This window comes from Choloepus didactylus, chromosome 1 (genome assembly GCF_015220235.1).
Source record: "Choloepus didactylus isolate mChoDid1 chromosome 1, mChoDid1.pri, whole genome shotgun sequence".
NCBI lineage: Eukaryota > Metazoa > Chordata > Mammalia > Pilosa > Megalonychidae > Choloepus > Choloepus didactylus.
Window position 1 is genome coordinate 238,768,180 of NC_051307.1, and position 12,501 is coordinate 238,780,680.

At 41.5% G+C, this 12,501-nt stretch overlaps 1 pseudogene; it reads right to left on the bottom strand.

Moving 5' to 3' along the window:
- Positions 1-219: 219 nt before the first annotated feature.
- On the bottom strand, positions 220-4,904 carry LOC119527122 (annotated as a pseudogene).
- Between the last annotated feature and the right edge of the window lie 7,597 nt (positions 4,905-12,501).

Consider the following 12,501-nt stretch of genomic DNA (forward strand, 5'->3'; position numbering starts at 1 on the left):
TGCCCTACACTGGCCTTCAGAGCTTGCAAACTGCTGCCCCTTCACTTCTACTTTCCGATCTCATGTAAATTTCTCTTGTGAACCATCCTAACTGGAAGTTGTTTTGGGCTTTGTTTTGAACAAAATGTGTTTATTTGGAAAGGAATCCAGGCAGCCTCACTAGGGAGGCTTGGGAGACAGGAGATGGGTCTGGGCAGACCCCTGCCCCCCAGGGACAGGCTAGAAGCTAGAGCAGCAGATGGTCTGGCTCAGACTCGGACTGGCGGCTGCTGGGGCATTGGGTCCCCTCAGGAGAGGCGCCATCGGGCCTGGCACCCTGCCTCCAGCAGGGAGGAGTACGGTCCTGGCCAGTCCTAGCCTCTCCAGCAGCGTGAGCAGGGTAGAAGGACCAAAACCTGGCAGCCTGGGTGCCAGTCCCCCCAGGCCTGTCCTGTCCTGGCCCAGCCTCTGCAGTCCCCTGCAGCACCTCCCCTTCTTGTCCTCCCAGGGTAGCACGCAGCACCAGAGCCCAGGCCCTGGGTGGCCAGCAGCACAGCTCTCCGGCTGGCCATGGCACAGGGGAAGGGCTGTGTGGTTCCTGCTCCCTTGGACCTGGGGCAGGGTCAGAGCCCCCCAGGGCTGGAGGCTCCTGTCACCCCTGCTGCTACAAGGAACACCAGTCATGTCTGGGTTAAGAAGGCAGTGGATGGACTTGAACTGTGGGGACCTGCTGCAGGCTGAAGCCTCTGGCCACATTCACCATGTTACGAAGGTTCTCAGGACTCCTGGAGCTCAGGGTGATTGGGTGGAACAAGGCGTCGACTGACAGCTCCTGAGTGGAACAGTGGCAGGGCAGCAGGCATGTGCCCAGCAGCCCCTCGATGATGGAGCCCACCGTGCAGTTGTCCAGCAGCCGTGCCCTCTCAGCCGAGCTCATGGAGCTGCCCAGGCCAGCCCATGGGCTCATCTTGAGGGCCAGGCCTCTGAGGAGGCAGAACCTAGCCCCACGGGTGGCAAACCAGAACTTGGCCATGGTCACAGTTCCACCTCTCTGGACCCTCTGGGTAGCCTTGATGGGGTGCTCCAGGCTGTGCCTGCCATGGTGGACATACTGGCTGGGTGAGAAGGTAGACTTTTGGGGTTCATGCAATTGTCATCATTCATGTGCAAAACCACTTGCACCCTGGCTTAGTGAACTTGCATACTCTGCCGACACCCAGCGAGTATACACAGCCAAGCAGCTGGTGTGGATGTCGTGGCCACCTCCCTGGAGCTGAGGCTCAGGGTCTTCCCCATGGGAGATCCATGTCACAACAGCAGCTTCACTAGTGGCCCCTAGTTCTCCCAGGTGGTCTTGATGGCAGTGAAGACATCCCTTCAAGCTAAGGTGACACAGTCCAAACCACCACACCTCCCATCTTACAAAGATAAGTCTGAAGCCAAGGAAATGCAGTTCCGGAGTTGGAGTTTGAGATACAAGTTGCCTGTGGGAGAGATCTTTTGTGGGGGATTCCAGTCCCAGTCTCAGTCCCGAACCTGCCTGCCTACGTCTGTCACCTGCTGCCCTTTTACAGACCCCCATCTCTGGCAGCACCGAGAATCCTTAACTCTAGGTCACCATGTTTCAGTAATCATGTCAAGCTTGACATTCTGCTCCCAGATCCTGGAGATTCTCCCTTGATTGGCATTCTCCCATCCATACATTTTCTAAATGACCCCATAGAGATTGCTTTGTGATCCTGGGTTTATAACTTATCTACTCTATGCATGGATCCTCTCTATCGTGTCCCTGCCAAGAGCTCAGTTTGTTTACATCCACTAACGGTGAACTCACTACCTGTCAAGGCTGTCTACCTATTCCATTTTTGAATAGTGGAAATAGGAAGATATATTTGTATTCAGCTGTAATCTGTCTCCCTGTGGTTTCCAGCTATTAGTTCAAATTTTGTCACTAGATGTCACACAGAAAAAAATCTAACTCCTCATTTATTGTGGCTAAGAATGCAGGAATTGGAGTCAGACAAACCTGGGTTCAAATCTTAGCCCTGTCACTCCTAGCTCTGTGACCTAGCTCTTGGCTCCCTCCATTTAGCACCTGTAATGGATCTTGCCAGTGGGGATCATTCCTGTGGTGTACGGATGGTGATTTTCTGTTTCCATTTGCTACAGTTTCCTCATTTTTGATGCATGCAGCACTGTGCCTGGTTCATCTCATGGCTCTCAGTCCCTCACTATCCTGGATCATGGGGTCGAACATGCTCCAGAATGTCCGTAGAATTCTAATGGAATTTCCCTTCCCTGCGGCCTGTCCTGCCCTTGCCAATTCCTGCTGTCACGCTCTACTTCAGGGCTCACAGATGCCAGTGGCCACTTAGATATGGAGCTGGAAGGACTGTGCATCAGAAACAAGCTGTGCCTTCACATCTGGAGGGAACAGGAGGTGCCCAGGGGAGAGGCCCCAGCTGGCGAGGTGCAGGGGACATGAGCCCGCAGTAATGGGGAGGCCCTCCTGGGCCCCTGCCCAGCCCAGCACTCACTGCTCACTTCGGGCTGGGAGGAAGCAGCTAAGGGAGATGTTCTTTCAAAATTATAATTTTCCTCCATTTCCCTGTTGCAGACCTTGACCCAGAAAAGCAGACCAGGAGAGAAATGAAATCCCGTCTGGAGTTAAAGATCTCACTGATCCAATTCATAAAGAAGCCATGGGAGGAGAAATGAAAATAGCAGAACAAACAAGGCAATATTTACTTCTAAATAACCACTGGATCCTAGAATGTCCCAGTAGGAGGGGATCCCTGAAGGTTGTTTTGTCAGCAAGAAAACTGAGGCCCAGAGATGGAAAGTGATTTGCCCTGAATCACACAGGCAAGTTGTGGGAGAGCCTGACTGCTGACTGACAGCCCAGGTCTCCTCTGGCTCATCAAATCAAACCTTCCATACTTTCTACACACACACACACACACACACACACACACGTGCACATGATTCTCAATGAACACATTATAGACAACTTAGAAAATGTAGAAAACAAGGAAGGAAATTAAAATCCTCCAAAATACCACAGTTCAGAGATTACACTTTTGGAGTATTTTCTTTGTTATTTTTCTACATATACACATAATACATAAGTAATATATACTACTATATTTTTGAAAAAATTAGAATTTGCTATAGATAAAGATTTGCAACCTCTTTTATTCACTTACTATATTCTTGTATATCAATGTTCTTCTAAAACATTTAATGTGTTTAAATGTATTTTACAATATCATGTGCATACACCATAATTTAAATTAGCTAGGCACCTAGGAATAGTCTTGAGATTTTTTCCATTATTTTGCAATTTAAATGACAACGCAAAGGGCAACTTCCATTTCTGGCCAAAGTGGAGTAACAGGGATCAGATTTATTCTTCCACCTGAAACAACTGGGGGAAAAAAAAAAAAACCCACACTCATAAAATATGTGAAATAGCAATTTTCGAGGAAGCAGACATCGAGCTACAGAGGACAGTAATCCTGAGAGACGGGAAACAAACAAGGTGCATGAGCCCTACCAGTGCCCCAGCTTCCTGTCTTGACAGAGTTTCCAGGTCACCCTGTGCCGGGGACCCAGTAATGCTGGACGAACTCCCTGAGTTGAGGAGTGGAGCTGAGAGCCCAGGGGGACCAAGGCAGCAAGTTTTTGCAAGACAGAGACACAGAGAGGAGATTTCTGCAGAGACCAACCTTGGAGACCTGCAGAGGGTCCTCTTGAGTATTGAGCACATGTGAGGAAACTACTTACTGGAGGCTCAGGAAAGACCATTCAAAAGGATTAGCGGCAGCGGCGCCCAACACTGACAGAGCCAGAAACAGCTTGTTTCCACAGTTGGACACAACTGTTTCCCCCAGCCAGACTGGAACATTTCATAATTCACAGGGCATCAGATACAGAAGGCAGGAAGGGCTTGCCTCAGTAATGGGAAACAAATAGCCCTGGACAGGGCCTTGCTCTAGACCCAACAACAGGTCTTAAAAGCAAGGCCCCCCAAAATAAAATCGTTTCCAATAACTTCCTATGTCCACAAACCAAGAATAATACTATTTATAGGAAAACAAAAATATTAAGTACTCAACAAGGTAAAATTCACAATGTCTGGCATCCAATAAAACATTACGAAGAGAAAAGGCGAAGAGTGATCAGAGAGAGAAAACACCCAAAGAGCTTGGAGAGAAAGCCCCCGGAAAAGCTGACAGAGGGAGCCACTGAATCCAGGAGCTGAAAGCAATGAAACCTGGGAAAGAAGGATCAGCAAGACACCAGCCACGTGCCTTCCCATGTGACAGAGGAATCCCAGATGCCAGTGGCCTTTCTTCAGGGTCAGGGTGTCATCCTGTTGATGCCTTCAGTTGGACATTTTCATGGCCTAAGAACTGTAATTTGCAAGTTAATAAATCTCCATTGTAAAATCCAACCCACTGAGAGAGATCTAAGATGGCAGCATAGAGAGTTGTGGAAGCTAGTTGGTCCCACTGGAACAACTGATAAACAACCAGGAACAACTAGTAAATAATCCAGAATAACTGTGGGGGGACAAATGTGACGTCCACTCATCGTACACCGATCTGAACGGGGAGGAATGCCCAAGATCACAGCATAAAATCTGTAAGTAAAAACTGTGGATCCAAGCTGGGAGCCCACTCCCCCCACAGCCTGAGCTGCAAAGCCCTGTGGTGCTAGAAAGAAGCTCTCTCCCAGGAAGCAAATATAGCTCAACTGAGCTCCAACTGGGGTTTTAATTAACAAGCGTGGACTGCTCACTATGAGCTATGAATCCCCAACAGACAGAGGCTTTGGGTGATGACTGACCTTGGAGAGCCGAAGGGTGTCTGTGGACTAGCTTTCTGTCCCTGTTTCGGATCAGTGGTGGAAGCCTCAGCCATTTTCAGTTCCCAGCACTCTGACCCAGACAAGAGTGGAGACAGCACAGGCAGAGTCTATTCAAATGCTAATGACCTCTCCCTAGGGGGTCTGTCTTCCCTCAGAGGAAAGGGGTGGGGCCCAGCTCTACTACCTGCCTTCCATTCAGAAGCAGACCCCAGAGCCTGGGGCAAACAGCCAAGGGGCACACCTCCCTACACCAGTCTGGAATTGCAGGCTGACAGGCACCACCTGCTGGGCAGAAAAGCGCAGTGACTGGAGGCATCACAGGGTGTACCAATTTTCTAAGACACACCGTCAGGGAAACCAGATACTGAATATTTCCTCCTTCTGGGACCTGAGCCCGTTCTGGTCTGGGAAAACCTGATGGGGGTATCCAAGGAAACCATGCCTAGACAACAGAAAACTACAACCTACACTAAGAAAAACGAAGTTATGGTCCAGTCAAAGGAACAAACTTACACTTCAACAAAGATACAGGAATTGAAAAAACTAATAATAAGTCTATTCAAAAAGTTTAGGGAAGATATGGTGAAAGAGATGAACTGTATAATGAAAACACTGGGCGTACATAAGGTAGAAATTGGAAGTTCAAAAAACCAACTGGCAGAATCTATGGAAATTAAAGCTACTACACAAGAGATGAAACACATAATGGAAACATACAATAGCAGATCTCAAGAGGCAGAAGAAAACACTCAGGAACTGCAGAAGGTGGCACCTGAAAGCCTACACACAAAAAAACACATAGAAAAAAGAATGGAAAAATATGAGCAACATCTCTGGGAACGTAAAGACAAAACAAAAAGCAAGAATTTATGTGTCATTGGTGTCCCAGAGGGAGAAGAGAAGGGAAAAGGGGCAGAAGCAATAATAGAGGAAATAATCAATGAAAATTTCCCATCTCTTATGAAAGACATAAAATTACGGATCCAAGAAGCGTAGCATACCCCAAACAGAATAGATCTGAATAGGCCCATGCCAAGACATTTAATAATCAGATTATCAAATGTCAAAGATAAAGAGAGAATACTGAAAGCAGCAAGAGAAAAGCGATCCATCACATACTAAGGAAGCTTGATAAGACTATGGACGGATTTCTCAATAGAAACCATGGAGGCAAGATGGAAGTAGGGTGATATATTTAAGATACTGAAAGAGAAAAACCACCAACAAAGAATCCTATATCCAGCAAAACTATCCTTCAGATATGAGGGAGAGCTTAAAACATTCTCTGACAAACAGACAAGGACAGAGTTTGTGAACAAGATATCTGCTCTAGAGGAAACACTAAAGGAAGCAATGCAGACAGAAAGGAAAAGACAGGAGTGAGAGGTTTGGAAAACAATTTTGGGAGATAGTAGCACAGCAATCTAAGTACACTGAACAAAGATGACTGTGAGTATGGTTGAAAGAGGAAGGTTGGGACCATGTAGGACACCAGAACAAAAGACAAATGATAAATACTGGGACTGTATAACTCAGGGAAACCTAGGGTGCTCAACGATTGTAATAAAAGGTACAAATATGTTTTTACATGAGGTAGAACAAATGAATGTCAACATTGCAAGGTGTTGAAAATAGGGTGGGATTGGGAGGAAAATACAATCAATGCAAACTAGAGACTATAATTAACAGAAACATTGTATTATGCATCCTTTAATACAACAAAGGCAATATACCAAAGCTAAATGCATATTGGGGGGGTGGGTAATAGGGGAAGGGTATGGGACTCCTGGCATTGGTGATGTCATCTGACTCTTTATTCTACTTTAGGTTAATGCTATCTTTCCTTTTGTTGCTTTCTAGCTGACAAGTTTTTTGTTCTTGATTGTTTTTTCTCTCTCTTTCTCTTTTCTTTCTCTTTTGTCTCTCTACCTTCTTTGACTCTTCCTCCTTCTTTGTAGAAGAAATGGAGATGTCCTTATATAGATAGTGGTGATGGTGCTGAATACATAAATATGTGACTACACAGGGAATCATTGATTGTTTACTTAGGATGGAATGTATGGTGTGTGAACAAAACCATCTTTAAAAAAGGGGGTTGATGAAGAAACTTTGAGGGCACTATATTGAGTGAAATAAGACAGACATATAAAGACAAATATTGCAGGGTCTCACTGATATGAACTAGTTATAATATGTAAAATCATAGACATGAAATATAAGTTACCAGGATATATGACACGGCTAAAGAATGGGGAGCTGTTGCTTATTATGAGCAGACTGTTTAACTAGGGTGAACTTAAACATTTGGAAGAGGACAGAGGTGATGGTAGCATGTTGTGAGAATAACTAACATGCTCAGTGGTCTGTAAATGTGGTGGAAAGGGGCAGCTCAGAGCCATGTATGTCAGCAGAAGGAAAGTTGGAGGTTAAAAGACGGGAATGTATAAAACAGTGAATCTTGTGGTGGATAATGTCCATGATTAACTGTACAAATATTAGAAATCTCTCTCATGAACTAGAGCAAATGTATGACACTATAACTAGAAGTTAATAATAGAGGGGCATATAGGAAAAAATATATACCTATTGCAAACTATATACTACAGTTAGTAGTATTTTAACATTCTTTTATCAACAATAACAAATGGAGGGGGGTGGGTAGGGATATGGGAGGAGTTAAGTTTCCTTTTTTTTGTCTTTATTTCTTTTCTGGAGTAATGAAAATGGTCTAAAAATTGAAAAAATTGTGGTGATGGATGCACAGCTGTATGATGGTACCATCGGCAATTGATTGTACACTTTGGATATTTGTATACTTGTATGGTTTGTGAACAATCTCAATTTTAAAAAAGTGAAGGAAAAAAAACATTACCAAGCAGGCAAAGAATCAGGAAACTACAAGCCATAATGAGGAGATAAATCCATTAATCAAAACTAACCCAGAACTAACACAGACATTGGAATTATCAGACAAGAGCATTAAACCAGTCATTATAAATACATTCTACATGTTTAAAAAAAATTTAAAATAGAGACATGAAAGATACAAAAAAGATCCAAATCAAACTCCAGAGATGAAAATTACAATGTCTGAGATGAAAAATATAGTGGATGTAACTAAAGAGCATCTGTAAACTATGGTACAACTTAAAGCAGCCAGATATATATGTAATTGGAATCACCAAAGAAGAAGGGAGGGGAGAACAGAAGACATGATTGAAAAGTTTCCAAATTTGATGAAAATTATAAAACCCACAGATGCAAAGCGCTCAATGAACCCCAAGCCCAAGAAACAGGAAGAAAACTATGCCATGGCATATCAGAATCAAAATTTTCCAAACTAGTAAAAAAGAGAAAATCTAAAAAGCAGCCAGGGAAATAAAGACATGTTACATATAGAAGAACAGAGGACAGCAATTTTCTCAAGGAAAAAGAGCAAGTGAGAAAACAGTGAGGCAAAATCTTAAAGTACTAAAAGAAAAAACTGTCAACCTACAATTCTATACTCACCTAACATTTCTTTCAAAATCAAAGGTGAAGTAAAGACATACAAAGTTGAAAAAAAAATCCATTACCAGCAGACCCACACAACAAGAAATGTTAAAGAAAGTCCTTCAAATGGAAGAAACACAATACTAGATAGAAATATGGATATGTGCAAAGGAATGAAGAACACCAAAAATGCTAAGTACAGGGTAAATATATATGATTTTTTTCTTATTATTTAAATTTCTTTAATAATTGACTGTTTAAACCAAAATAATAACAATGCAGCATGGGGTTTATAACATGTAAAAGCAAAATGTATAACAATGATAGCATAAAAGCTGGGAGGAGAGAAATTGAAGTATACTATTATAAGGTTTGTTTTCTACACATGAACTAACAAAATACTGCTTGAAGATAAGCTATGATATGTTAAAGATGCATACTGTAAACCCTAAATCAACCATTAAAATAAATTAAGTAATTAAGTCACCAAAGAGATAAAATGGAATCATAAAAAACACTCAATTATTTTATTTCAAAGAAGGAATAAAAAGAGAAAGAAAGGAATGAAGAATGGACAAATAGCAAACTAATACCTAGGTGATAGACTTAAACCTAATCATATCAATAATCACATTAAATGTAAAAGGTCTAAACACCAACTGAAAGGCAGAGATTGTGATTGTCAGATTGGGTTACAAAGACTCAACTATATGCTGCCTACAAGAAATGCATGCTAAATATAGAGATACAAATAGGTTAAAATTAGAAGGATGGGAAAAGACACAGTCAAAAGAAACCTGGAGTGGATATAGTAATAGCAAACGAGGTAAATTTCAGAGCAAAGAATATTATTAGCAATAAAGAAGGTAATTTCATAATGATAAAGGGGTAAATTAATCAAGAGGAAAATCCTAAATGTTTTTGCCCCCAATAACAGAGCTTCAAAACACACGAAGCAGAAACTGATAGATCTTGAAGGTGAAATTGAAAAATCCACAATTATAGTTGAAGATTTCAAAGCCCTCTTTCAAAAATTGATAGAACAAGCCACCAGGTGATCAGTAAGAATACAGTAGATTTGAACAACACCATCAAACAACTTGACCTAATTGAGATTGATAGAACACTCCACCCAAGAAAGCAGAATACACGTTCTTCTCAAGTGCACATGGAATATTTACCAAGATATATAGGGAAAAATCAATGAAACCAAAAGCTGGTTCTTTGAGAAGCTCAATAAAATTGATGAACTTATAGGCAAACTAATCAGGAAAAGAGAGAAAACACAAATTATCAATAACAGCAATGAAAGAGGTGGCATCAGTACAGATTCAACAGACATTTAAAAATAATAAGGGAATATTGTGAACAACTTTTTCTCTATAAATCTGACAACTTAGAAGAAATGGACAAACTCCTTGAAAGACAAACTACTCAAGTTCACTCAAGAAGAAATAGACTACTTGAATAGTCATATATATAATAAAGAAATTGAATTTATGATTAGTAACCTTCCCACAAAGAAAACACCAGGCTTATATGACTTCACTGGTGAACTCTACTAAATATTTAAAGAATAAATAGTAAACCACAAACTTTTCCAGAACTTGAAGAGAAGGAAATATTTCCCAACTAATTCTAAGAAGCGAGAATTACCCTAATACCAAAATCAGATAAAAACATCTTAGGAAATTAAACTACAGACCAATATCCTTCCCAAACATAGATGCAAACATTCTAAACAAAATTTTAGTGAATACAACAACATATAAAAAGAATAATATACCATAATCAAGTGGGGCTTATGAACTTTTAACATTCAAAAATCAATCTAGGTATTTCACCATATTAGTAAACTAAAAAAGAAAACTCATATGATTATCCCAATATACTAAGAAAAGGCATTTGACAAAACCCATTATCTATTACTGACAAAAAATCTCAGCAAACTGGGAGAGAAGCAAAGTTTCCCAACCAAATATTTACAAAGCATATTTCTGATAGAGAACTTGTATCTACAGTAAAAGACAACCAGATTGGAAAGGAAGAACTAAAACCATCTTCACTGGCAGATTACATGATTGTCTAATCTGAGCAAATCTAAAAAAAGAAAAGCTACTAAACTAATAAGCAAGTTTAACAAGACTGCAGGATACAAAAGCAATATACAAAAACAAAACCTGTTTCTATATACTAGCAATGCACAAAAATAAATTGAATTTTGAAAAACAGTAAAATTCAGCCATAAAAAGGAATGCTTTTTGTAGCTGATAAGCGCTACAACATGGATGAACCTCAAAAATGGTATGCTAACAGTATTCATGATTTGCAATGGAGGGAAGTGGCCTAAGGGTACATCCACTGGTGAATGGAAGGGTGAATTGTGGTGTAAAATATAATGGAATATTGAGCGGCTGCAAGAAGGAATGAGGTATGCAATTAGATGAAACACCCTTGAGGATGTTATGTTGTGTGAAATAAGCCAGAAGCAAAAGGACAAATATTGTAAGGCCTCACTAATATAAACTAACTGCAATGAGCAAATGCTGAGAATTGAATTTGAGGGCATAGGTTATCAGGGGATAGAACGTGAGCAGACATTGGGCAACTGACAATGCAAGAGTACAGAATATTCAGTAAGGCTTACCGTAAACATTCCTAGATTGTAAGCTCTTACAGCAGTCACATCTATTCCTGAGTTTTAAAATCTCTTATTTAAGAGATGTTTATTTGGTACAAAATTATATATTCTGTAGCATACTCTCTAATTTAACCTGTGTGGTCAGTTTATTTAAACAACATAATTTCATGGAACCTAGAATAGGGAATGAGATCTTGTTATTCTGTACAGGTTAATATTATATCCCAATACATCCCAGAGTATTTTGTGCAGAAAATTAAAAAAAATATATGCAAAGTCCCCTTGAGTGACTGGGGAAAAATGTAGAAACAGTAAACTTTCCCACTTGGGGAATTCCTGATATTTCTCACAAGCATTAGGACTCCCAATTTAATAAATCAAGCCCTCGATCTTGGGGCTTGCCCTTATGAAACTTATTCCTGCAAAGGAGAAGCCAACCCTACTTATAATTGCACCTAAGAGTCACTCCCAGACAACGTCTTTTGTTGCTCAGATGTGGCCTCTTTCTCTCAGCCAACTCTACAAATAAACTCACAGCCCTCCCCCCTATGTGGGACACGACTCCCAGGAGTGTAAATCTCCCTGGCAATGTGGGACATGACTTCCAGGAATGAGCCTGGCCCTGGCATTGTGGGAATGCCTTCTTGACCAAAAGGGGGAAAAGAAATGAAAAAAAATTTCAGTGGCTAAGAGATTTCAGATAGGTCGAGGAGTCATTCTGAAGGTTATTCTTACATGATTGTCTAATCTGAGCAAATCTAAAAAAATAAAAGCTGCTAAACTAGTAAGCAAGTTTAGCAAGACAGCAGGATACAAATTATACAGATACTCCTTTTGAGTTTCTAGTGTATTAGAAACACCTGAATCTGTTGAACTGTAATCCAGTAAACTGGATTCTTGATGATGATTGTATAACTATATAGCTTTTAATGTGTGACCGTGTGATTGTGAAAACCTTGTGATTGACACTCCCTTTATCCGGTGTATGGGCAGATGAGTAATAAAATAAAGACAAAAAAAAAAAAAAATGGTACTCTAAGTGAAAGAAGCCAGACACAAAAGGTTATATGCATGATTTCATTTTTATGAAGCATCCAGAATACACAGAGACAGAAATCAGATTAGTGGTTGCCAGGAGCCCAGGATGCACGTAAGAGTTGCTTTGCCTCTTGGGTAAGCAGAGTTGTCAAGCAGTGCCAGCCCATCTGAGAGCTGATGGAAGAAAGGCTCCTAAGAACGTGTACTGTGCCCCCTCCAAATTTAAGATGCTGTTTCACACAGCACAGGGTTTTGGCCACCACATCCTCCCAGGATTTCAGCAGGAAGTAAGGGGCTAGCTCCTACAGGATGCCAGGACATGTCACAGAGCAGGTCCAGGTCCTGGGCACCCAGCCAACACCTAGGTCTTCCCTGGGCTCCTAGGATGTGGCACCAGGGGACCGTAAACCCTAGAGCTGCTAGAATCATCTTAACTGAGCCCCGCACCACACAGGAAGTCCTGTCTTAAGGTTCTAGAG